Genomic DNA, 26,779 nt, shown 5'->3' on the forward strand with positions numbered 1-26,779 from the left:
TATTGTTTGTGTTTCATCGGGGATTTCCAAAACTTTCCTGGAGACTGAGGGAGAGGAAAAGTGGAGGGTTGTTTGGGAAGGAAGTTAGAGAGGAAGGATATTTAAAGAGAAAAAAAAGCGTTCTTAAGGCATTAGTGGAATGACAGACCAGAAGATAAACACTGATGGGCTTTGTGAAATTTGCCCTGAGATTTGATCTGATGACTTAATAAAAAGGGCCCCTTTTTCCCCCTCTTAGTAGAAAAGCAATGTGTTTGACTCTCGGCAAATGTTATATTTTCAGAATAAAATGAGTGAGAAGCTTGGTCCTGACCATGCACAAATTGGTTCAAACGGGACACAGAAGTAAATAATTGCCGTGGTGTCTGGGCAGGTGTCAGGAGGTCTGGTGTGGGATACTGGCCTGCCCCACCCCGGGCACATGGGGAAACCCCTGGTAGCCTTGGGGCCACCGTTTTCTCATCCATTAGAATAGATGGTTGGAGTTGAGATCTGAAATTTTTTATTTCCCTACATTTCAAGTCATCGACGGCAAAGAAATTGACATGAGCACCATAGCCGACATCAATGTAGAACTCTTCCGGTTTTTTACATTTTAATTCATTGCCATCACCTCGATGTTTCTGCTCAGGAAGCACATCCGTTGCGTTGGGTTTTCTATTTGGCAGAAAGCAGAATGTGGCCAACCAGGTTGTGGATAAACTGAAGGGCTTCTCCTTGGCCGGGGAGGCGTGTGGCTGCCCCACGCACGTGCTCACCAGCGAGCCCCGCCACACCCAGAACGTGCTGCGGGGCATCGCAAGCGGCTGCTGGATGCTCTCCTTCGAGCGGGTAAGCCGCCGCGTCAGCGAAGTATGCGTTTGGGTTAGTGTCCTGAAACAGGGCGTCCCATGGCTTTGGTCAGGCCGAGTGGTGGCCCTGCATCTGTGTTATCACGCTCTCTCTCCTCCTGCTCTGGCCCCTCTGGCTCTCCTCACCTCCAGCCACTGCTGGTCCCCAGGAGGACGGGCAGGTAGCCTTCCAGATACAGACCTGGCAGCCACGGGCAGATATAAGATTAGGGCAGACTTGGCCTGAAAAGGCCCAGTGCGTGTTCTCACAGTCGAATGCACTTTCTTCCGTTTTTGACCAAGAAATAATGTGACCTATGTTAACGATGGTTTAAAAAGCCAAAAGAATTCAGTGATTGTTTTCACAGATGGATTTACTTAGGGTGAAACATGTTCATTGAATCCTGTTTGGATATGTTTTATCTTATGCATATCTATCTTTAACATTACTTGCCCTTATTTCTCTGCATTAAATGTAGGGTTTTGGGGGGGGGGGTTAATCATTGTTTTCATTATTCTTGAAATTGAAATTGTGTGTTACTCTTTCTGTTTTTACTTTGATCCCCAACCTGTGGTCACTCCAAAGCGTTGCTGTCTGAGGGTAGCATCATTTGTTACTTGCGTTTCCATTTTGCATCTGCTAAGTACCCAGCCTCCCTTCTCCTTCCCCTAAGCATGGTGTTGTATTAATACTGTGTTAATTTAAACTGGTAGAATTACAATACACAAACGAACTGTAGATATATTTTCAAGAACAGCGGTGGTCTTTTTCCCTTGTCATGATTTAACCCTGCATCGGTCCAGTACAAGAGGTTTAGGACACTAGTGCTTAGAGTCATGAAGTGGAGAAGGCTGAAATTCCCCCCAAAAGTCCTATTTGCATTGGCGGCAATTGGGGATTACCTTACCTAATTATGTCTGAGTACCGACCCACATTTATTTGTATGAAATGTCATTAATAACTCCAGCTTCCGTGAATGCATATCCTATTTGCTTTCTCTCCAGTTCACAGTGTCTCTGTTTATCAGTCACCTCTTCCTTCCCTGGTGTCTCAGAGGGAGAGATGTTCTTTATATTTTATGAAGCCAGGCAGCTGTACTTGATTCTGTGCCCAGCCTGTTCTCCTGGAATGTGGAGCCAGCAGAGAGGTCAGACATGAGGGCCAGCGTTTACTGCCACCAGGCGTGGAGACCGCTGCCTGGGTGCCCCCTGTGTTTCTGCTCCGTGTCCTGCCAATGTTCTCCCACTAATCACACATAGAAACGGAGCCAGGTGCACATTTAACTTCTGGTAACCATATGTGGAATGAACCACTCTCCGTGGGATTAACCGCTCTCTGTGAGCCAGGCAGGAAGCAAAGCATATGCTATTTGATAAAATTCCAGTGCTCAGACAAGACTCCCCGCCCGGGCCTTCCTGCCCTGAGGGAGGAGCCTTGCCCACATGACGTAAGTGAATGGCTTAAGTGCAATAAGGCAAGAAAACGAAATAAAAGGCATTTAGGTTAGAGGGGAAGAGGTGAGACTACTTCTGTTCTTAGACAGTATGATTGCTTATGTAGACAACTGCAAGAAATCTGTACCCAAAAGCTCTCAGAACTGATAAGTGAGTTCAGCAAATTGTCGGGAAACAAGGATACAGTAATACAAGGTCAACAGTGAGGTGTTTATGTACAGATCGAACATAAAGAGATGCGCAGCATCTGTGTGCTGGAAACGACAAAACACTGATTTCAGACAACAGAGAGACATACTGTGCGCATGGATTGGAAGACTCGGTGGGGTTAAAATGCCAGTCCTCCCCAAAATGATCTGCAGATTTAACACGTTCCCACTCAAACTCACAGGAGAATTCTTGGACAATACAGACAAGCTGACTCTAAGATGTGTATATGGAGAAAAAGGAACAGAGTAGATGAAACAGTTTTGAAAGAGAAGGACGGAGCTGGAGGCTCAGGCCCCCTGCCCCTGGCTTCCAGGAAGAGGAGCTGCTTCCCCTCATCTGGAAGGCGACGGAGCTGGGAGTGCTGACCCCTTCCGGAAGGGGACCCTGTCCACTTGGAGAGCCTTCAGCCAGCCTGACCAGCCGGAGAGAACAATTGCAGACTAGAGAGCCCAGCTGAACGGGGGTGGGGAGAGGCTCTGACTAGCAGGCTTGGCTGGTCGTCGTGTGACAGCGGGACAAAGTGAAGCACAGGGAACCCCCTCTACCCTCTACCCAAGTGTCCCTCCCCCCTTGTTCCTTGTGCCCATCCTTTCCTAGTGGCCTCTCCAGGTGACGCCCTAAAGTAAGCTCCTCTTCAGGGAGAAGGTCACACGGACACTCCCATCTGAGCAGTCATCCCCCGCTCTTGTCTTTCCCTGTATTTATTTCCTTAGCCTGGCCCAGACTCTGGATTCAGGGATACTCACATCTGCGTGGGACCCTCAGACCCGCCTGCGTCCCCGCTTCTCCACCCGAGGTGGGGAGTCACAGAGCTGAGCCTGCCCGAGGGAATCAGAGCCACCTGTGCAGGCTCAGAGCCCAGGCGCTCCTCCCGCTGCAGTGGGAACAAAGCAGCTTTCGCAGAAGCTGCTGTCCCTCCCCACCTCTGACCTTGGCCCCAGGAGCTGGGGGAGCTGGGGAGGGGCTGGCGGCAGTGCAGCCTCAGCTTTGACCTCCCACCAGGCAGAGGTGGTCCCGGCCTCCCCACGCACACCCCCCAGAGCAGGTCGCAGGCCCCGTGGCGTTGCAGCGGCCCCTGCTCTTTCTTCCCTCACTTTACTTTCCAGAACAGTGTGTGAGACTCAGCTCAGGCCTGTGCAGGCAGGAAATTCTCCCGTCCTTCATCCAGGAGAGGTGGGCTGTGGGACGTGACCCCCCTCTGGGGCTTCAGGCGGTGTGAACCTGCCACCCCCAGCTCCTGACCCAGTCCCACTCCTGCGCTCTGGTGTGGCTCGGCCTTGGCCCAGGCTCCCGGCCTGAGACGGTGACTCAGTTCAGGGCTGCAGGAAGCTGTTTGCTCTGTTTGGGGGCAGGAGGCATGTAGGGAGCTGGGTCCTAGTCTCCATTTATGAGAAACAGAGATTTAGGGGCCCGCAGGTCACTGAACCCACGCTTCTGCGGGCTAAGCTGGATGTGCGCAGGACTGCGGTCCAGTGGGTGGGCAGTCTGAGTCCACTCGCAGGCTGCAAAGGTCGCTCTGTCCCTGGACCTCGCTTCTGTCCTCTCTCCCTCCTCGCTTCACGGGCCACAGGGTCTCCCTGCAGCCCTGCGTGTGTAGCTCTGCCATCCTCGCCCGTCCTGGGGCAGAAATGAGGAGTAGCAGACTGGGGACACAGAGGCAAACAGAAGGCCAGGGAAGGACCAGGCCTGGAGAGCATAGGCCCATCTGGGCGTCCTACAGAGGGGCCCCCAGAGACCAGGAGCACCCCAGGAGGAGGGTGACAGCCACTGCCATCCAGGACAAGCATCCAGCCATCTACTTGCCTCTTCGATTGTCTCCAGTCTTCCCACTCGGCCCAGAGATGGGGCCACGTGAAGGTGTCCTTGGCTTCATCTTGCTTCCGCTTCCCCACCCTGGGATTTTTATACACACAGCCTCAAGGAACAGAAGACGGCGGTGAGAGGACCTACCTGCCGACTCATAACCGATGTCCAAACAGATAGAACCACGGGGAGAAATGTGTGCTTCATTAGTAATTAACGAAAGGAGAGCACTTTTCCCGCAGCAAACCACAGCAGGAAAATAAGACGCAGTTATCGGCAAAGTAGTACTAAAATAACAGCCCACACGTTGCATATGGGGTACCAAGTGGTCCAGGCTTCCTGATGTCAGTTTGGTGATAGTGGCAAACACCCTAAAAGTTTCCATGGCCTTTGACTTCATAATAATTCTACATTCAGTCATTTATCTTAAGTAGATCATTAAAGATTTACTTATAGGATGTTCATCCCAGCATTGCAATAGAGAAAAAAAGGAAAGTGACTGTCTGATTGGAGGTTCGTTTCTTTTCTGCTGTAATGAAAATTTTCAGTAGGGAATTGCTGAAGTAAATTATTGTGTATCCATCCAGATGGCGGAGTACTGCACAGCCCTTAAAAGTCACGTAGAAGAACATTTGACTAGAAAGAAAAATGCTCTTTGAACATTAAAAAAGGTTATAAAAGTAGTGAGTATTATGTAGTCTCAATTTGGGTTTTTTTTTAATATAGGTGTGTACTTGTGTACATAAAACAGATAAAAAGACTGAGGACATATTACAAAATGTTAATAATAGTGATTATCTGTGGATGGTGGAATAAAGTAGTTGTAATTCTCCTCTTTGGTTTTCCTGTAAGTTCCAAATTTTCTATATTACTTGTGTATGGCTTTCGTATAATAAATAAAATTTAAAAGAAAAAAAAAGTAGTTGGAGGTATAACACTACCTGATCTTTAGGTATCCTTTGACACTTCAATAATCAAGACGATGTGGTCTCAGCAAAAGGACAGACATAATGGAACAGACGGAGAGTCCAGAAATACACCCAGGCAAACGGCCACTGGTTTTGATGAACATGCAAAGGCCATTCAGTGGAGAAAGGACAGTCTTTTCAACAAATGGCGCTGGAGCAACTGGACATCTGTATACAAAAAAATTAACCTAGAACCTTATGCTCTGCACAGAACTTACGTCAGACTGGATCACAGACTAAAATGTAAAATGATCAAACTCTTAGAAGTAAACCATAGGATAAAAATCTTCATGACCTTGGTTTACACGAAAAGTCCTTAGATACACCACCAAAAGCATGATGTGTAAGAGAAAAGATTAATGTTATACTTCATCAAAATTAAAAATTGTGACTCTGTGAAGAATATTATGAAAGGACCAGGAGAAGATACTCGCAAATCTCATCTGACAAAGCACTTACATCCGGAATATATAAGCTCTCACACCTCAAAAATAAGAACACAAACTACCCAGACAAAGGGTGGTTCTGTTTAGAGACTCCTATATATTTCCACAGCACCCTGGGCCTCCAGCTGTTGGGCTCTTGGCGTTCCCAGACGGGTCCTATAAGGTCGGCACTACAGACCCTGACTGAGAGCCCCCAGACGTTATACCAGGACAGAATCCCTAAGCAGGAATGGTGTCTTTGAGGAATGACAAGAGGGTCGGATTGGGGTACACCAAGAGAAAAAGCAGCAGCAGATGAGATGGGACAGCCAGATCGTGACGGGAACGGTGGTGAAGTGCTTGTGTCCTATTCCTTGTGTCGTGATGAGACATGGGAAGGTTTCTATCCTGGGAGTGACGTGATCTGACTTGTGTTTCTCAGAGGATGTGGCTGCTGTGTGGAGAGCTCCCTGCAGGGGAGCAGGATGGCATCAGGGAACCCGCTGGCAGCTGCTGGGGTCAGCTCGGAGTGGGTGGCAGGAGGGGTAGCGGTGGCAAGACGCGCTCTGATTTGGATGCTCTCGTGACGGTCAAGGTCAAAGGCTTTCTCATGGGTGGGCTGCAGGTTGTGAGGGCAGAGGAGTGGGATAATCCCGGGGTTGTGGACTTGGACGACCACACAACAGCTGTTAAGAAGATGACTTAGCAAAGACCCATAATGATTTAGAGGGGTGCGTGCGGAGGCTTCTCTTTCCTCCTGCGCACCCAGGCAGACATCATAGAGCTGTGCGAGGCACCAGCTCAGGGACGAGCCATCCACCCAGCACCAGGCATCACCGGATCCACGAATCCGGCATGAGTGGCCCTGCAGTTTGACACAGCGGCTGCCCCTGTTTCCCCCTGACTCCCTGCAGCTGAGTACAGGTGACGGTAGCCCCAGGAGCCACCGTGTCACCCATGGGACCCTTGCCAGATAGTCAGCCCACTCGGCCGATTTTCTTAAATAACACAAGGTAGCATCACCTTGAATAATTTCTTCTGCTTCAGGATCCATGGTACTGTATTAGTTTTCTGTGGCTGCTGTAACAAATTCTTCAGAGGCTTAAAAAAAAAACAAACCATAAATTTATTTTCTTACAGTTTCAGGGGTCAGTAATCTGAAATAGGTTTCTGGAGGCTCTAGGAGAACAGTTGTTTCCTGCCCTTTCCAGCTTCTGGAGGCCACCCATGTCCCTGGGCTCGTGTCCCCTTCCAGTGATTAGGTCATGACCTCTGCTTCCATAGCCAAATCTGTGATTTCCCGCTTTCGTCTTTCACTTATTGGGACCCTCGTGGTCTCATGGAGCCCACCTGGATAATCCAGAGCATCTCCCATCTCGAGGTCACTAACTTCATTGCATCTGTAAAGTGCCTGTCACCGTGGAACGTAACACATTCACAGATCCTGGGGACCCGCCTGTGGACAGCTGTGGGCGCCATTATCCTGCCTTCTCCCCCATGCACAAATGCATTAATTCTATAAAGGCCATGTAACACTGTTTATTGTGTCCCCGGCTGATGACTTTTAATTGATTTGAATTCTGTAAGGACAGGCTTTCTAAAGGTTTAGGAAGACACAGAAGGAGGAAGGCGTGTGAAGAGCAGAGCTTGGCGTGACGTGTCTGCAAGCCAAGGAGCCCGAGATTCCTAGCAGCTCCAGGAGGGAGGCCTGGACCACGTTCTCCCTCAGGGGCCCCCCCAGCAGGGACCCTGCCCACACCTTCATGTAAAATTCCTAGTCCTCAGAATGGGCATAGGTCCTTGTAAATGAGGAGACAGACCATTCAGAAACAGAGCACGTTGAGAAAAATTGAAAAGGAAACGCTTACAGAAAGAATAGGGTCGGTTGCCCTGGGCCTCCAACTGTCCCCAGTCTGTTCATGTCCTTCCTGACGCGGTGCTCACCGGTGGTGCTGGCCCCCCGCGGAGGAGGGGAGGGTGTGCACCCCCCAGGACAGGAGCAAGGGCAGGACTGGGGCGGGGGAGCCTTCCTCGGGGTTTTAACACTAGTGTAGGAAAGCATTCAAGTGGTAATTTTAAGCAACACATTCTACTTACCAGTATAGTGATTTCAAACAGTGGCAAAGCAGCTGCCTCAAAATCTAAGAGTATTTTGCCCTTGCTAAGGCACTAATTAAGCCACAGGTTCTTCTGTAAGATCCGACTTCTGACAGGTCCTATGTTTTGTTTGTCTAGTATCTCGTACATCCAATGCCTTCTGCTAAGAAGACAGGAATCAGCAGGTAGCTGTTCAGAGAGAAAGAATGGGATGACAAGGCCCTTAAATGATTGCATTGAAAACACACATCCGCACACATATGTAAATCCATACGTGCTTGCTCTGTGTGGAGGTTCCCATATATTTCCATTATGTCATCATCATTTTCCACGTATAAATCGGCAGTGTGTTTACCTTATTTTGAAATAGAGGAAGACCCATAGAACTATAATACAATGTCCAGGCCTCCGATGTTTTATCAGTTGTAATAAAAAAAAAAAATTCAGTACGAGACAGTTAAATGGTGAGCCACCTGGCTGCCCCGGGATTTGGGGATTTAAAGTTAATCCATCCCCACATAAAATGGGAATAGACTCTGCTGAGGTGCCTGGGTGGCGGGCACCTTCCCGCAGGGCAGCCTTAGTGTAAGATGCTCCATCTCACTGAGCCGCAGCTCCTCATCTGGGAAAGGGACCTAGTGACAGGATGTCCTTCACAGGATTGTGTGAAAGCTAAGAGTTAAAGGTGTGCAGAGCTCTTCACGGTGACTGGCAAAAGTAAGGACCTAACGTATGTTAGCCTTACAACGGAAATAACTTATTAATCCCCTGCAAGAGCTGTACAAATCACTTCTTACATCCTGTCCCCGTGGTCTTGTGTACGGAAAGAACGTATTAACCCTAAAATTGACAAAAGACACGTGCTCTGGACCAGTGAACCCTTGGCCGTGGACCCGTCCATTCATTCCACGGCTGGTCCTGGGGAACACCCACAAAAGCTTGTAAACGTTGTTTGCGCTCCTAGGAGAAGAGGATCCGGGGCCCCTTTATTGAGGAAGAGGTTGTGAGAGAAGGCTGGAACAGGGGTGGTCTGCGTCTGGCCTTTGGGGGACCCAAGAAGAGCCTCTTTCCTTATGCTGAGGATTTCAGTGTATTGGGGACACCACTTCTCCTGAGGCCACCGTGGTACTGATTTTCATATATTGTTATTTTAAGCTTCTCCAGAACCATCAGAGACCTAGTGCTCCAAGGGAGAGCCCTCAGAGTTTAGGGATACTTTGGGGATTTGTGTCTCTCTATGGAAACAGCTCACCAGCGATGCCCGAGTGCTCACTATTCGTGAAAAGCACCGACCCCTGGGAAATCAAAAAGCACAGGATGCACCGTGGCTTAACAAAACATGCCTGGTCATGTAATTGTGATGACTCAAAGGTTTCCTCTTGCGGGCATGACGTGTTCATTGATACTAATAAAGATGATTGCCTTAAAAAAAACTGTAGAAATGAACCGAATCCCTTTCCCTGTTCAGCTCCATCTTAAATAAGACAGACATCCTTGCTGCTTCTTGAATGGCCTCCTCCATCAATTTTCTAAACAAAATCAATCGGACAAACATGATAAACTATTTTGAGAGGCAGAAGTTGCCCCTGCCGCTTACAAAGCCACACCAGCTAGTTTCTGAAGTTTAGTGCACAGTTTAAGACTCATCTGCAACTTGTTCACGACTTAGGACAGGAGCTTCACAGGCGGCAGCTTCTTTTAGGGTCAAGGTGTGAAGACCCCACACACGTACTTGAAGGGTCATGTTGCCTTTGTGCAGAAGGAGTGACTCTCGCCCTGTGGTCTGCCTCCTTTTTCCTTGTCCCCAGTGCAGTTTGGGGGGGTTCTTAAAATACTCCTCTTGGCGAGCGCCATGGACTTGCCTCCAAGAAAAGCATTGCTGGGAATGCTTTTATTCCAGGGTTTGTGTGGTATTCTCTGGAAATTTTTTGTGAAGGAGAATTCTAGCAGCTCTTCAAAATTAGACAGTTGTATGTGGTCCAGTTAGTCATAGCCAAAAAATCATGATGATTTTATAACACAATTCAGTTTGAATTTTTACTTAATCTGGGGTGTGTGTGTGTGTGTGTGTGTGTGTTTTCTACTTGTTTACAGTTCCCACTTCCACTGTTAACTCTGCTGTTTTCAGCAAAGAGAATAACTTGTGCTTTTCCTGCTTCGTGGCTGAGTTGTCTATCAGAAACAGAAATTAGGCCTGTGTCCTGTTCACAGGAGACAGGAAGTAACACAACAGAAAAACAGAGAAATCGGTTTGACCAAAGCGTCCCTTTAGACTGAAGTGTGTTTGTTGGTTTTTGTTCAAGCGTGGGCTCTTCGAATTCTTTAGCAGAATTGTCTCCCTTTCACTTGTCTGGTGTCTGCCACGCTCCTGCTGACTCACCTGTGATTCCGCTCTGCCTGCTTGCCACCTCTGTCCAGGGAGGGGAGGGGCCCTGTCACCGCTTCTCCCCGCTGCTCCCAGTACATGTAGCTCTGGCCCCCTTTCAGAGGCCCACAGAGGAGTGACTCAGCCTCTATGTTCAGGTCTAAAAGTGTTGATTCTGACTGCTTTTGAATAAGGCTTGATAGAGGGTCTTAAAGCTACATCACCTGTAAATGCAAATCCAGGGCTTAGAAGCTAAATCAGTTCTGCAGCCACATTTCAAGGCAGTGAACTCAACAGAAGAACAGAAAAACACTGTATCATCAAGTGTTTCATAAATCAAAAAGTGATGTCATAGTGGGTCAATTGTCTTGAAATAATGTGATTCAGTTTTGGCTTTCTCACACTGAACTCAGTAAGCAATGAGTTTGATAAGACGTATTGTATGTTATTGGCGTGAGCACGAAATAAAACAACCGAATTAGAATGAAACATAGTTCCTGTAGCCCATGCCTGTCGTGTTGCTCTGAAGAATGCTTAGTCACCCTCCTAAAATTACAGCCAGTGGTAGAACCAGACTGGAATCTGGGGTTTTCACTGGTGTTCTGGTACATCCCTGCCTTCCCGGGACTGTTCAAAAGGAATCGTCTTGAAACTATTTTCTCTCTCTCTTTTTTTTTTTAAACCTTAAGTTGGCATATTAACTTAGAATAATTTTGAGACGGAATGTACTTTATACACCACACTTGTCACCAGGGTTTGTGAGCTGTTTTCTTAAGTTCTCCAGCAAACATTTATTGGCTGCAGCCACATGCTGGGCATTGATGACATAAGATCTCCAGCTTGGGTCTTTGAATCTTCATTGGCTTAATTCAAGTTATTTTCACTCTGCCACAGATTATACCTCGATGAAGTACTTACACTTTAAAAAAACGTTTTCACATCCACTGTCTCCAGGACCCTGTGAGGTAATAAACATTGTTCTGTTTAGTGGTGGAGACGCTAGGAAAAATAGCTCACCAGACTTGGATGTGAGTCTTTGAAACAGTCTTGATAAAGGTATTACCCTAGCCACTGGCTACAAACAGTCATCTCACAGTACACCTCCTTTAAAAGTTTTCATTGTTAAAATAATGGATTCTGCGTGTGGACAGACCCAGAGCCTGCGTCCTCTGCTGCTTTCACTTGCGGTGGGTCCTGGACGGTGCCCAAGGTCCTTCTCTGCCCACCCTGGAGCCGCAGGAAGTAGTGGGTCTGTGGGGACCCTGCACCTGCTCTGCCATCCTGTCATCCCAGCCAGACCTGGGGTGCCCTTTCCACCCGGGAGGTGCAGTGCTTTCCCAGCTCCACGGCCTCAGCACTGAGCACAGATAGGAAAAAGTGATTTGCCCAGAAAGTCCGGGGCTTGGGTGTTGCCCTTCTCGAGAACACTTGGAAAGTTGTGTGAACAGGACTGTGAGTGTCACCTGGGAGTGACCCGTGCTGGAGTTTGAGGGGTGAAAGTCATCTTTAGAGGGAGGAGGCTGTGAAGCCCTGGAACGCAGCCACTGACTGTTACGAGTGGAGTTCCACCATCATTTTGGAATTCGTAGCTTCACGTGGATAATTGGTTCTTCCGCTGTGCGAAGGTGCTGGATAGGTCCCACGGCTGAGACGGCAGGAGACAAAGCCCGGGGCGCTTAGTTAGGACGCAGAGGACAGGCCTTCGGCTTCGTAGGTCATGGCCAGGAGCTTGGGAAGCCACCGGGGTATTTTAACAAGAGGACGGCCGGCTTTTCTCTCTCTGGCTTCGTGTAAAGGATGGATTGCAGGGAGGCAAGAGCAGAGGGACCCGAGGCAGGCGGTTAATGAGCGTCCAGGTGAGAAGGCACAACGGCCGTGACCGGGATCAGGTTGGTACACTTTCTAGGAAGATCTGACAGGTTTGGATAACATAGGTGTGTGGAAATAGAGAAGTCAAGGTGCCTCCTGCCTAAATGTTTTACTTGAGCAGCTGTAAATGATTGAGAATTCTGTAGGGTAGGCAGTGGTACCAGTTACTGAGATGGGGAATACCGGGGGAGAAAAATGTTTGCAGGGTTTGGGGTATGATAAAAAAATTCTGGGTTATGCATATTAGGTTTGCGATTTCTATTAAACAACCACATAGAGATATCACATCAAATTGTATAAAATATAAATACCAAATTATATTTTCTGTAATTCAGTATTTATTTGTTTGTTTATTCAGGGCAAAGATGAGGGCTGTAAATATCCAGTTGGGAACCATTAGCACATAGGTGCTATTTAAGCTGTGGTACCTGGGGAGCGAGGAGGGCAGTGAGCTTAGGACTGGGCCCCGGGCTGTGCCAACCTGTAGAAGCTGGGGAGAAGGAAGAAGAGCCAGCAAGTGAAACCAAGAAGGATCAGGAGGTGACAGAGGTGGACCACCCACCAGGAGAACTGATTCTCAGGCCAAACAGGAACCGTCTCAGGAAGCAGAGCGTGTCCAGCGGTGCTGAATTCTTCTGAAAGGCGACGAGGGTAAAGGACAGAGAAATGACCATTAGGTTTGACCACATGGATGTGGTCAGAGACCTTGGAAGCATCAGGCTTAACGATAAGGAGGGTTGAAGAGTTAATAGTAAGAAAAGAGGTGGGAACAGCGAGTGTAGAACTGTCTCTGCACCCCCTGGCGTTCGGACGGGGCAGCATGAAATGTGACTCAAGCCTCGTAGCGTGGCACATTGAAAGACAGCATTCCTGGGGCCTGACAATTTGGTTTTGTTATGATGAATTGGAATTGGTCTGGTGAAGCACCTGAATCTATTGGCTTTAGCAGGGGAAAAAAAACACTAGATTAAGGTTGTGTATGTTAAAGCAGAAGTTACCGTATTTGGCAAACAGTGTAAACGCACAAGGCTGCACATGAGAAAACCCAGTGATTCCCTTTGTGCGGGGCTTGTTACTGCCCATCCTTTTCAAAATACGGCCTTCAGGGGTCTCACTGTTTCTGTTTTGTTTTGTTTAACTAGGGGCAGCTAAGTAGAAATGCCAGTTCTTAACTTTTCTTAACTTCAGATTATCTCTTCCTCGCTTTATGCTTGAGAATTCTAGGACCTCAACTTAGTCCATGTGGAATTGAATCACAAATTCAAAGTTCATTTTTAGAAAAAACTTCAGTTATACCTAAAGGTACATATTTATTATTTAACCTTTGCAACTTTGTGTTGGATTCCTAAACTTTCACCTGTGTTTCTGGCATCCCAGTGAAGCAGTTCTCTCCTTAAACAGCAGCACAGAATATCTTACCTCCAGGTTCTCATCAGAAAATGCAACCATGATTTCATTCTCTGGAACTTTTGGAAAATTAGGTTCAGCTCTCCATCATTGAGATTATCTGTCGGTGACCTTGGGGACATTGTTAACTGTGCATTCTTGTAGGTTTCTAAGCTCTATTCCTGAGTTAGAATAAATTGCCACAGAACATCATACTTGAGCTCTGTTCATCCCTGCACAAGTACCCTCTGTGAATTGGGCTTTAGTGGAAATATTAGGTTTTTGAAGAGAGAGGATGCAAGAAATACTGGATTTTAAAAAACTATCGTATGTTTTTCAAAACTGTAATTGACAACATTTTGCTACCTGATACTTTTTTTTTTTTTTTTTTTTTTGCGGTATGCGGGCCTCTCACTGTTGTGGCCTCCCCCGTTGCGGAGCACAGGCTCCGGACGCGCAGGCTCAGCGGCCATGGCTCACGGGCCCAGCCGCTCCGCGGCATATGGGATCCTCCCAGACCGGGGCACGAACCCGTATCCCCTGCATCGGCAGGCGGACTCTCAACCACTTGCGCCACCAGGGAGGCCCTACCTGATACTTTTTATGTATGATCCACACAATGTGTTTCTCCTAAAATTCATTGCCCTGGAAGGTTCTCTACAGAAAACCTTTTAGGGTCTTTTTTTCTAACTGGAGAATAAGAAATACGTAACTGAAAGTGATTTTTTCGGGCTTCCATGGTGGCGCAGTGGTTAAGAATCTGCCTGCCGATGCAGGGGACATGAGTTCAAGCCCTGGTCCGGGAAGATCCCACATGCCGTGGAGCAACTAAGCCCGTGAGCCACAACTACTGAGCCTGTGCTCTAGAGTCCGCGAGCCACAACTACTGAGCCCGCGAGCCACAACTACTGAAGCCTGCATGCCTAGAGCCCATGCTCCGCAACAAGAGAAACCACCATGATGAGAAGCCCGCACACCTCAACGAAGAGTAGCCCCCGCTCGCCACAACTGGAGAAAGCCTGTGTGCAGCAATGAAGACCCAATGCAGCCAAAACAAATAAATAAATAAAATAAAGTTAGGGCTTCCCTGGTGGCGCAGTGGTTGAGAGTCCGCCTGCCGATGCAGGGGACACGGGTTCGTGCCCCGGTCTGGGAAGATCCCACATGCCGCAGAGCGGCTGGGCCCGTGAGCCGTGGCCGCTGAGCCTGCGCGTCCGGAGCCTTGTGGGAGAGGCCACAACAGTGAGAGGCCCGCGTACCGCAAAAAAAAAAAAAAAATAATAATAATAATAAAGTCATTTTAAAAAAAAAGAAAAAAAGGATCTTGGCAACTGAAATAGCAGCTTGCCTTAGATGCCTGATAGATCTACTTCTTAGTTCTTTTAAATTGGTCCTTGTTCTTTTGCAAGAACAAATATCCTGTGCTTGAATATTAAGGTTCTGCATAACCTAATAATTTATCAAACACTGGTGATTCTCAGGGAGTTCACAGACTTGAGACATTACCCTTGACACATAAATGCAGTTGTGTGATCTCTGGTTGTGGGCTCTCGTGACGCTGGGGCTGAATGAAGCGCTTCCGTCCTTCACATGGTTGATCCTGCCTTCCTTGTAGGCTGCCTGCTATGTGCCATATCGCACACCATTGGAGAGGGTCCTTCAGTGAATAGAGAAGCACATCTCCACTGAACTTTGTTTCCTATAACTCTTTTTTATTTTGGTTTCGTTGGATGACAGCAAAACAAGAAAGACTAGTATACAAGCGTTAATGTTATGCACAGGACTTTTTTCCTTTTAGGCGTTTCTAATATTTGTGGATGCCTGTCGAAGTCGAACACTTATTTCAACTGTTAAACTGTGGACAGTATTGTTTGGTAGTAAAACTCACGTAGAACAAAAAACAAAAAAAACCCCAAAACAAAACAAAAAGAAAACCTCGCGTAGAGACAGCCATACCCTCCTTAGTACAAGGGACTAGGGTGAAACACTGACGGTTTGAAACATTAAAGCAGCCCCTTTTTAGCAGACACTGGTTATTTATTTAGTGATTACAAGCTCTTTGAGGGCAGAGGCTGTGCCTGTCTTTACTTATGTGGCCCAGGACTCAGGATGGGACGTGGAACACAGCACTTTCTAGTTGAATCAGTGTGTGAGCAGATGGATGACTAAACATAGTGTTATTTCTTTTAAAAATCTTGGAATTTATTCTTGCCTCTGATGAGCTAAAAATGTCGTTTAAAAATACTGTACATCATTATAAATTACAGAAGTGTCCATGTAGTTCATGTGTTTCTCATTAAAATTCATGAAAATAAGATGACCTGATGCTCATTTAAGAAAAAAATCTTTATAACTCAAATTCACATAAAGAACAAAAAATAGAGATTGCTGTTAGTAGCCATAACATTTGGTTTATTGTCAGGGATGGTAATAATAATTTCTACTTTGTTTTCATACAACGAAGTGATGTTTCTGCTATTTATTTTAGTTACGTTGGAATGTGTTATATTTATTTCTTTGTTTTCATTTTGATAAGAAAAGTGGAGCTTGTGTTATTTATAAAGATGTTTGGACTTCACATTTAACTACACTGGTAAAATGCTGGGTCACCCTGCTCTCTACTTAGCAGTATGTAAAAAGTGGATAATCATGAGCAGTGAAGCTCTGAAATCCAAGAATAATCCATTTTCATTTTTGCAGCCTGAAAAGATGGGGTAAAATATAAGCGGAATAAATCTAACTTGAATGCCTGCATATGATATAGCCAAACTTGTTTGTAAGAAGGTACATATCAACATGTAGCTTCTTTTTCCTCTTACCATCTGGTATTTAGTCTCTGTAAGTTAATATCTCTTAAAAAGAGAGAAGAATTCTTAACTACTTATTTTTAGTACTTTACTGCTTATTTTTTCCGTCTTGGTTAAATACACTGTGTTAAGTTCTGGGTTTCCTTCTGTGCTCCCACCAGCCCCTTTTCAGAGACAGCTGGAGCAGTGCTTTTTAAACCTTAGTAACATGTGGATCACGTGGGGTTCTTACTGAAATGCAGATTCTGCTTCAGTGGGTCTGGGTCTCAGGTTCTTCATCTGCTCCCAGCTCCCAGGTGCTGCTGGTCCCAGGACCATGTAGGGAGGGGCTGGCGCCCAGTGAGCGTGTCTGAGGGTGGAGATGGTGCTGCTTCCAGAAGGTGCTAGTCACGTAGAAAAGTTAAAGAGGTGGGGCCATCTTGTCAGGAGACTTACCTACGCTCAGCTTGTCAGTATAACCAGTCCTTTGTGGAAACCGAGACTTGAACAGTTCTGATAAATTGCTCACGATCACAGCGCTTGAACATGGTGGATTTGGGCTTTGAATTCAGCTTTCCTCCGTTCGTAGCCCACAGACTTTCTGGCATCTACTTCCAGAGATAGCCTAGGGGATGTTTTGATTTTTGCTGCCTTAAACGTGGATATACTCATTCTGTGACTGCACACCACCTTGGGTGTTTTTAAAAGATTAATGGCTAAGAAAGTGAATTTTGCTGCCAGCCTTACCACTCCCCAGCTGTGTGACGAGGAAGGCAGCGAGGGTCCAGTGAGCCCTCCGTTGATATTGATTTACTAATATTAGTAGGCAGGACTTTTTGACACCCGTCACTAGTCTTCATTCAAATCATAACGCATGTGAACCTTGAAAGCACAATGCCAAGCAAAAGAAGCCAAAAGATCACATACTGTGGGGTCTCTTTCCTGTGATGGATCTGGACGAGGAGGATCCTCGGACAGAGGCTGATGAGTAGTTACCGGGGTGGACCGGAGAGCAGGTTGAGGAGTAATCACTTAATGGGTACGGGGTGTATTCCTGGGCGGATGCAATAGTTTCGAAACTAGAAGGAGGTAGTGGTTTGCACAACATGGTGATAAACTAGATGCCACTGAGCCGTACGCTTTAACAGGGTTACTTGTGTGGTGTGTGACTGTCACCTGAAGTTTAAAATCACGGGGAAAATTGCCTCACTGAGGGAGACTACTGACTAGGTTTGTATTTTTAAAATGACTTGATGGCATTATAGAAAGCATTTCTTGGTGTTCTGAGAAGTGTTGGAAATACTTATTTTGGAACAAACATCGTTACCTTGAAACTTTGCCAGTTCACGTTGGTCCTTCTGGGAGACTAGACCTCCTCTGCTTTCTGGCTCCACAGTGTTCAGGACTTAAGCACCCTATTATATGGTTATTAAAAGTTATACTATTGATAGCCCCAATGTTTTCTCCTGAAGCTTAACCTAGAATCAACTTTATTGCCACAGCAGTTTCATTAACTACACAGATATTTTTGTCATCTGTGATGATGTATAATGTTTTCATGTGACAGAAAGGTTAACTGACTTGCTTCTTGTCACAAAATTGTGAAGAGGTGGACATTGCTTTAACCCAGTGGCCTGGGTTCTGTGTTCTTAACCAGTACATTATACCGTCTGTTTGTGGAAGAAACACAAAGATTGCTATTCTCCCTCTAGAAAAAGTCGAAACCATGGACCTAGTAGCAAATTCTCTTAAAGTTTTGTTGTTTGAGAGAATCAATTACTCTCATCACTGAGGCAAAGAGTCTGTGAGATCTGACAGGAAAAATATAATTTAATTTTTATAATTCTGTCGTTAGCTAAAAATAGCAAAAGAATTAGTGAGGACCATTTTTGCTACTCTTGGATAGGAAAGAAGGAATTTGCAAATGCTGAATATATGTTTCTATACCTCCACAGACTCTCAAAACCAAGTTTCTTACCCCCGTTGGTGTGGGGAAGGGTGGAAGGGCAGAGGGTGATGAAGGCAAGCCCAATCTCTTTTCAATGAGTAAAGGAGAAAATAACGTGTACTTTTGACCTGTTTGAAATGAACGGGATTCCCATTGGTTAAATCTGTGGCACAAGTTTCTAACCATCAGATTTGAATTTTAATCACTCACTTGGCATTTTATACAATATGAAGTCTTCTGTATGCAAAGAATATTGTTGACTTTTCCCACAAAGAAGCCCCCCCCCCCATTTTTTTCTTTAGCCGCTATGTTCTCACTAGTATTCTTAGTACCAAAACTGCAGTTGAATTTAACAACTATATATGGTAGGTGGTATGGTCTGGAGACAGGTCCAAAAATAATGATTGGTTAGCCTGGCTATTTAGAAACTTGGAATAAACAATATTACAATTATGGTAAGACATTGTGAATGTTAATAAATGGTTTCAACACGATTAGTAATACTCTCAAGTAAGTTAAATCAGCTTCCTATTGAAGTTGTAATTATCAACACCAGCAGTGAATCATTCAGTTTTTCAAGTGCAACCTAAAATCCCTCTTACAGGTTGCTTTCTGCTCATCCTGATCTTCTCATATCACTTGTACATGGAAGTAACTGTTGTTTTCCCTCTCTTTAATTTTTTTTTTTGAGAAACCAAAAGTTAAGGATACCTTGTTTAGTGTTTTTGCTTATTAAATGCTCTGTGAATAAATTAATTTTTGAGACCGCTGAAGAATGTTTCTTGGGAAATTTTCTCAAAATATTAAGAAGTGAAAGTGAATGTTAAAGAAAAAAATTAATTTGATTGATTCTGATCCAGAAAGTGGCATTTAGTTCTTCTGATCCTTCAGAATGTTCTAATTATTCTATGAGGAATAGAGAGTTGAAGAACCTAATAAAAGCTTGTGACGGTTAGCCAGCACCAGTACCAAATAACAATAGACCATTTTTTACTTAAACAAACAAACAAAAAAACCCCTTGTGCTTTACATAGACACATTAATTTATAAACAAGAGCAATTTGGGTTTATGCTATTATAATAAACCAAATTAATCTGCCTCACAAAGTTGTCCAAGCAACTTTAATGCTCTCACTGCTCCTCTTCTGTGTTGTATTGGAAGTTCTAGCAACTGCAATAAGGTAAGAAAAAATATACACACAGATTGGGAAGGGAAGAAATAAAACTGTCTATTTACATAAGACATGATTGTCTACCTAGAAAATATCAACAAGTCTACAGAAAAGCTCCTACAGCTAGTAAGTTGAGTTAAGCAAGGTTACAGGATACAAGGTAAATATACAAAATTTGGTTGTATTTCTGTGTATTAGCAATGAAAACCTGGAATTCTATTTTTTCTAAATGCCGTTTATATTAGCAGCCCCAGAAGCTGAAATATTTAACTTTAGGTCTGACAGAATATTTGCAGGATTTGTATGCTGAAAACTACAAAATTCTTGAGAAAGAAATTTTAAAAGACCTAAATAAAAGGAGAGAGATACTATGTTCATGAATTGGGTAACTCGGTATTTTTAAAAGCTGTCAGTTCTCCCCATTTTGAACTCTAGAATCGACTCAGTTCCAGTTACAAGCCCAGCAAGATGTTTTTGTAGATATTGACAACTGGTTCTAGGTGCAAAGCACTTTTTTTTTTTTTTTTTTTGCGGTACGCGGGCCTCTCACTGCCGTGGCCTCTCCCATCGTGGAGCACAGGCTCCAGACGCGCAGGCTCAGCGGCCATGGCTCACGAACCCAACCGCTCCGCAGCATGTGGGATCCTCCCAGACTGGGGCACGAATCCGTGTCCCCTGCATCGGCAGGCGGACTCCCAACCACTGCGCCACCAGGGAAGCCCGCAAAGCACTTTTGAAAGAGAAGGTTGGAGACTCACACGATAGAGGAATCTAGGTGACCAGTAAATGAGAACTCTCTGTACTGTTGTGGCAACTCTTTCATAAGAGTAAAATTACCCAAAACAAAATGTTTTCAGAATCGAGTGTAATTTATGAGGCCTCTAATAGAAATGGCACTCCCTGCCCTGCTGTTTCCCAGCCCAGATTCTCACTCCTACAATATCCTTCTGATATTTTATTTACATATCTCTAAATAAAATGCTTTTTCTGCTTTTTTTTTTTATCACTTTTAGATGTTACCTATAGGCTTCCTTCTATGGAAGATTAAAATATGACTGTATAGCTTTCACTGTGACATACATGTCCCCTCCCCATCTACCCAGTATGGTTCTGATTTTTGTTTAACATGTTATATATGCATATAAAGACATACTTGTTCACATTTACATGCACACATGGATGACTATGTGAATGCTGTTTGAGCTGAGCCATATGGTGTACTATGATTCTATTCCATTTCTGGTCATTTTTGTTTGTTTTTCTTGAGCTTATCATTGACAGTCATTTTCATTGCTTAGTTTTCTATGTACCTATCACTAACTCACCACAAGAATTTCTAAACAACATTGTAGTTTTCCTCCAAAACTGTCTACACATTAGATAATCTTCCAGTCCCGTTTCTTTCTCTTGGAGACGCCACCCATGAACCCCTTGGTTGCTCGGCTCCCTGTGAGACTGGTTCTCCCGAGGTCTACAGAGCCGCCGTTATCCTGGGACTTCCCATCACTGTGATCCCAGGAATCCCCTGTTTGTTTGGTCTGGTCTCTGTTTGCATGCTAGAGGCTTTTATCAAATGGGTAGAAAGTCATGTTTAATATTGAGGACTGAAAAGCTGATGGAAATTCTGTTTATCTGAGTGTATAGATCATCTGATATGATGGAGGTATTTGGTAGAGGGAGGTCCACGTGTCAGTATCTGTAGGTCTTTTTTCCCTGGGGTGATTTGTTTCTCCAGAAAAGAAAGACCCTTGTCCTGCCATGGGATTCTGTGCTCATGTCTCGGGGTGAGGGCTGTGCTGGAGATGTTTTCCCTGCTACTTCTCACCACTGCTCCCAGAAAAGCCCGTCTGACTTTACTTTTGTCTTATTCCAGAGGAGGGTGGGCAGGAGGGTGGAGGTAGGAGATTTCTCCATTTCACCCTGTTCTACACCGCATTTTCAGAGCTTTCTAGTACCCCCAATTTTCTGGCCTTTCTGGGAATCTGCAGAGGGAATTGGATGCTTCCTACTGACTCCCTCTCTAGACGTTTAAGCTCGAGGTTTCTTTGCTCTTCTAAGTCAGTTACCATTTATCCATTTGCTTTGCAACTTTCAAAACATCATCAGCTTTTATCTGCACTGGGCTCTTTTCCCATTCCTCTTAGTTCCATCATTTTAGTTGAGTCTTGTGAGATGGTGAAAATAAGTTACGCTCACTTTGCTATGTTTACATAGTTGGCTTCATTTTCTTCTTTGTGTTTGATGCTATTCTTGACTTGCATTTAATCTCAGAGCCCTTGTCTGGCTTGGGTTCACTCTAGTTACACTCCTCACCCTGTTCAAGGAAAATGATTAGGTGGATATAAAATGAGAGAAAACCATTTGCATTTTGCCTGGTATGAAAGCAGTTGCAAAGTCAGTCTTACATTATGGAAAGCTGTCTCATCATTAACTATTAATCTAATAATAAGGCAAGAAAATGGGTCCTATTTAAATTCATCAACAAGGTCCAAGTTTTATGAGTGATAACTTTACAATGCCAAAAATATCATATTCATTTGCAGTGGATGCTGAAATAACTCAGCCCTCATTTTAAGGGCTATCCACATGGGATTTGATCCTCTGTATTCATGCAACCCCATTCCTTGCTTTATATAGCTTCTCAATTGTTTTCATTCTATCACGTATATTATGATAAATATCTCAGGTTAACCTTTTATTTTTAACTACACTTGCAGCCTTAACTGCCATCTTGCAGAGTAGACTTTCCCTATTTTGAACACTCTAGTAAGGTAAGGATACGTCTAGCTAATGAAAGAACTAAAGCAAAAAAATTTACACTCTATTTCTGATTTGATGATTTCATTACAATCAAGTTAGTGTTTTTTGCTATCTCTGTACAATACTCATTCCTGGGATGCCTACATAAATTAACTTTATTAATTTACTTACCAAAATGCTCCTGTAGATGCCTTACGGTTTTATATTTATAACATTTAGAAGTGGACAAATTCAGAGAACATACATTTTCTCCAAGAGATTGTTTAAATTCAGTTGATATTTTAATGTGGCTTACATTTGAACTCAAATGCCACCGCCATTTTTAAGACTGGTTCCCTGGATTCTCTCACTACTACGTTGTGTTTCTCACTATACTAGTCTTCCACATGCCTCATGTCTTGAAGTGAACCTGATTTTGAAACTTTCCACAATTTACTTCCTGGGCTAATCACATGAGTTCGTAGGGAACTAGTGTGTCTTCTGTAAATGATAACATACATCGACTGATAAGAGTAAGGTAAACACTGTTACTTCAATGGGTTATTTTAACCACTCATTAACCATGTTTGCTATGTGTACAAAAAGATTTCAGTGTAGAGTTACCAATTTTCTAATATCTTCTTTCATTGGACTTATTAAGGTAAGTTTTTTTTTTTTTTGTAATGTTTGTTAGGCAGTAAAAATCAGGGGGAAACAAAAAGGGACTTCAATGACAAAATGCTGTCTACGCACAAATCTATTGAAGATTGAACAGGGTCCCTGAGAACCCAACTCATTGCTTTCCATCTCTCTATATCATCTTGGGCCCAGTGCCCATGGAGCTGTTTGTCCTGTCTTTCTTGGCTTTTCTTCTGATTCTCCTGCCCAACAGTTGTGCTTGCACTGATGTCCTCAGCACACAGGGGTAGGACAGGGTATATTATCATACCTTCCCTACGATATGCAGCCAGCCAACCCTATTTTCTTACCACTTCTTCCAAAGCTCCCTCTACTGCAGCCAAAAAAAAAAAGAAGCTACTTTAATCCTGGCTTGCCCCATGGTATTCTCTCTCTGCCAGAATACCCTCTCCCCTTCCCACTGTCTCTCTCTTTGCCTGATGAGCTTTTACTCAGTTTAAATGTCAGCCCCTCTGTCGACCCTTTCTTGGTTTTCCTAGCCCGAGTTAGTTTGCTTCCTACCACAGGTTTGCACAGCCCTGCTTTGGAGGAACCAGCATTTGGTTGCTGCCATGCCTCCTGCAAGAGGGTAAACCCTTCTAGGTTTGGGTTCGGGTTTCCAGGACCCAGCTTGGACTCTTATTCATGGTAGGCTCTCAATAAGTTGTTCACAGATGAATGGATAGTGAGCAGAAAGAAATAGTTGTTGAATAAGTAAATGCATCTATTAAAAGTAAGATCCGAGCCAGTGCTGAGAATGACCATTCAGATTTTGTATTCTGTTCTTGTCTTTATCCCATTACCATGCTCACTTCTTCTTAGAAACAAAACATTGCTGTCTCATGTCGGATAAGTATTAGGTTTAATATGTAAAAAAGGAAATATTTCAGACTGATAGCCCATAGATGGTTATGAACTTTAGGAACTACCAAAAAGGAAGACTTAGACCTCATTCCTGGTAATACAGCAAAAAAAAAACCCTTGAGTTTTTTTTTTTTTTTTTTTTTTTTGCGGTACGCAGGCCTCTCACTGTTGTGGCCTCTCCCATTGCGGAGCACAGGCTCCGGATGCGCAGGCTCAGTGGCCATAGCTCACGGGCCTAGCCACTCCGCGGCATGTGGGATCTTCCTGGACCGGGGCACGAACCCGTGTCCCCTGCATCGGCAGGTGGACTCTCAACCACTGCGCCACCAGGGAAGCCCAACCCCTTGAGTTTTACATAGCAACTCTAGGGGCAAAAAAAAAAAAAAAAAGGGATTTACTGAATGTAGGAAAGAAGGAAATTGCAGATAAAAAGATCAGTGTGAGTTATGTAATTCAGCTTGATTATTTTAGTTGTAAAATTCTACTGGTACATAGAAACATACAGCTCTTCAAGGAGTTTGGTCATAGAGTAGAGATGAGCACAGAATCTCAAATGTTGAATTAAAAATGAAAACATTGTTTTGATTATTTAAAAATGTGTGGGTTCTAACGATGATGATGAAAGCTTCTTTATGAGACATTTTACTCTTCCAAAGTGTGAGAAGGCTTTCCAAACATGTATGTGGAGCACTTCTCCTAAAAACATTAGCTAATGATAGAAATAAAGTTACACACCAAAAGGTTTGCTTTTTTAATTTAGGCTTATGATCTATCTTCTCCTAATACATGGTTTTTTTTTTTTTTTTTTTTTTTTTTTTGCGTTATGTGGGCCTCTCACTGTTGTGGCCTCTCCCGTTGCGGAGCACAGGCTCCGGATGTGCAGGCCCAGCGGCCATGGCTCACGGGCCCAGCCGCTCCGCGGCATATGGGATCCTCCCAGACCGGGGCACGAACCCGTATCCCCTGCATCGGCAGGCGGACTCTCAACCACTGCGCCACCAGGGAGGCCCGGTTTTTTTTTTAATTAATAAAATCTTGTATTATTTACTAAGGATTGTCTATAATGACTCCTTAAATTGGAAACTGGAAATTAGGAAGACGTAGTATTTCATATGTTTAGAAACGGGGTGGTTGTCCTCACTAGGGTAATAACCCAGACTTCTAGCCATCAGGAGACTTTTTTCTTAACCAAGCGTTTATTAATATTTGTAACATTTTTGCAACCTGAAGATTCTGATGGCACTTTGGTGTTCAAGACACATGTGCTTCGGATCAATGTAGTATGTAGTTACTGCTAGGGTTTTTTTTGTTTGTTTATTTTGGTTTTGATGTATCTTCAAACTGGTTTATTGTCCACTAAAAGCCTAATAAGTCTATAAAAAATGTTCTGCTTCTTCTGTCACTTATAGGTACTGTGGTCTTTGGAAATGGGTCATTGGATTTCCGAGGAACCGTTTGAAGAGTCAAACTACTTCCCTGCAGCTACTGTAAGTCACATATTATTTTATGGTGGTAAATACAATTTGGTATTTTCAGGAAGTCATTATTAGCATAGATATACACTCAAGTTTTTTAAATTAAATCGAGCAATTATGCCTATAACTAAAAAGACATATTTGCAGAACTTAACACATTTCGTCTATTTGTGAGAATAAATGTGAGAATGTGAGAACATTGCTCAAAAAGTTGTGAGAAATGTAATCTCAAAAAATTTAATTATAAAAGTCCTCAGGATTGAGAAAAACAAAAATGAAAAAAGACTAGATTCTTGAAAAGATACTATTATATATTGCTTACTGCCTTAAAAAATGATGCTGTTACTGTTAACAGAGATAGAAGTGATAGGTATAAAAATTGTGGCCTGCTAGCATTGTGACGTGGTCTTTCTGTTTTGATGTTTTTCCTGAAACTCAGCTTCAGCTTTACTGATTTTCAGGTATTTCAAATGCTTAATGGGAAAATTCCAGGTTCTAATTTTTTTAAAGATTAATAAGTAGGTAATTTCAGGTTTAGTTGGAAGCAGGATTGTGCAGAAGTTGGCTTTTGTTTTCAAATGTTAACTGGTTTGTGACCTTTTATCCTTTCAAAAGATTAATACCTGAAAGGTAAATGATGATGTGTAATCTGTGAGTGGTCTCCATGTTTTTTAATTGTTTGAGTATGCCATATGACTATCACATAGTGAGAAGTTGAACTCTGCCCTCCAGTTGCTGTGGTTATCTAGTTGTTGGGTTGTTTTTGTTTTCATTTTTGAGATTGCTGTTTTGATTTGCTCTGGACTTTATAAATGTTTTCTTAAGGAGAGAAAAAATTCCTCTCAGCAAGACTCTTTGTTTGAAATACCAGGTAAGGAGTTGAAGTAAAAATGCAAATTCTCCCCCACTCGCTGTCATGAGAGAGTATACGTAACTCTGAATAACATAGTGAGGTTTGTCTTTGAAACTCACCTTATCTGCCTACATGGACAAGTGAATATAAATTGTGTTGTTGCCAATTTTTCCCGTATTATCATTTCCCCACCTCGGTGTCTGTCCTGTGGTCATTGAGATGTCATGGAAATTTATTGTTTCTTTTGAGGCGGTGATATTTTCTTATTATCAGATGTTTTTTAGCTTGATACAAAGCTGTGTATAAATTCAACCTCTGTTAACCTTATGACGCCTTCTTACATGCAATAAGAGGAGCTGTTCTGGGATGGGAGGTTATGTTCCCATTAATATATTTGTTGGGAAAGTGCAGCATGGTGGAAAAGCAGAGGGCCTGACTTGTCCAGAGTCCATAAGTTCACTCAGCAACACCTGAGTGTCCTAAAACTAAGCTGGGAAGAGGGGGGTGTGGGGATAAAATAAATTAGCTAAGAAAAATGGAATAAAGAAAAAAAATAGTGGTAGAACAGTATAAGGTGAAGACAGACACAGGTAAATGCTGGCTGCAAATTTGGCTCTAAGCTTCCTAGTAGCTGATTCAAAAGCGAATATATGAGAAATTGCTTCCAAATTATGAAGCATTACTCAAATGTTCATTAGTATTAATTGTACGATGAAAACTTCAAATGGAGTTAAAACTCTAGGAGTTTAAGGTTTCACAGTCCTGAGCTTAAGTCTGTGCTCTCAAAATTTTTCTGTAAATATTTGAATATGCTATAAATATCAGATTTTGGTTTTGCGCCCCAGAACACTTTTTT

At 44.0% G+C, this 26,779-nt stretch overlaps 1 protein-coding gene across 3 annotated transcripts in view; it reads left to right on the forward strand.

Annotated features, from left to right (window-relative positions):
* MCPH1 (microcephalin 1) overlaps positions 1 to 26,779 on the forward strand; it is a 228,000-nt gene that overhangs the window by 70,406 nt on the left and 130,815 nt on the right. For all 3 annotated transcript variants that reach the window (XR_009530785.1, XR_009530786.1, XR_009530787.1), the window contains one exon: positions 25,005 to 25,082. The gene's annotated coding sequence lies outside the window, so the exon portion shown is untranslated. The remainder of the gene's footprint in view (positions 1 to 25,004; positions 25,083 to 26,779) is intronic.

The sequence above is a fragment of the Mesoplodon densirostris genome, chromosome 20 (genome assembly GCF_025265405.1).
Source record: "Mesoplodon densirostris isolate mMesDen1 chromosome 20, mMesDen1 primary haplotype, whole genome shotgun sequence".
In the NCBI taxonomy this organism is placed as follows: domain Eukaryota; kingdom Metazoa; phylum Chordata; class Mammalia; order Artiodactyla; family Ziphiidae; genus Mesoplodon; species Mesoplodon densirostris.